We start from the raw sequence: 216 nt of genomic DNA, 5'->3' as shown, positions 1-216 counted from the left end.
CATATAGAAATATATATATAATAATATATAATATATATTATAGATAAAATCTTTTTCAATTAAATTTCCACCCCCCAACTTCACGACAAACAAAAAAATATAATAATATAAATATTGAATAGTATAATATATATTGATATAATATACATAATATATGATTATTTGATTTTATATCATAATATTATTATTATACTATATATTAACTATATATGGTGC

The sequence above is a fragment of the Penaeus monodon genome, chromosome 33, assembly GCF_015228065.2.
Source record: "Penaeus monodon isolate SGIC_2016 chromosome 33, NSTDA_Pmon_1, whole genome shotgun sequence".
Classification (NCBI taxonomy): Eukaryota; Metazoa; Arthropoda; class Malacostraca; order Decapoda; family Penaeidae; genus Penaeus; species Penaeus monodon.
This window is presented reverse-complemented; position numbering follows the sequence as displayed.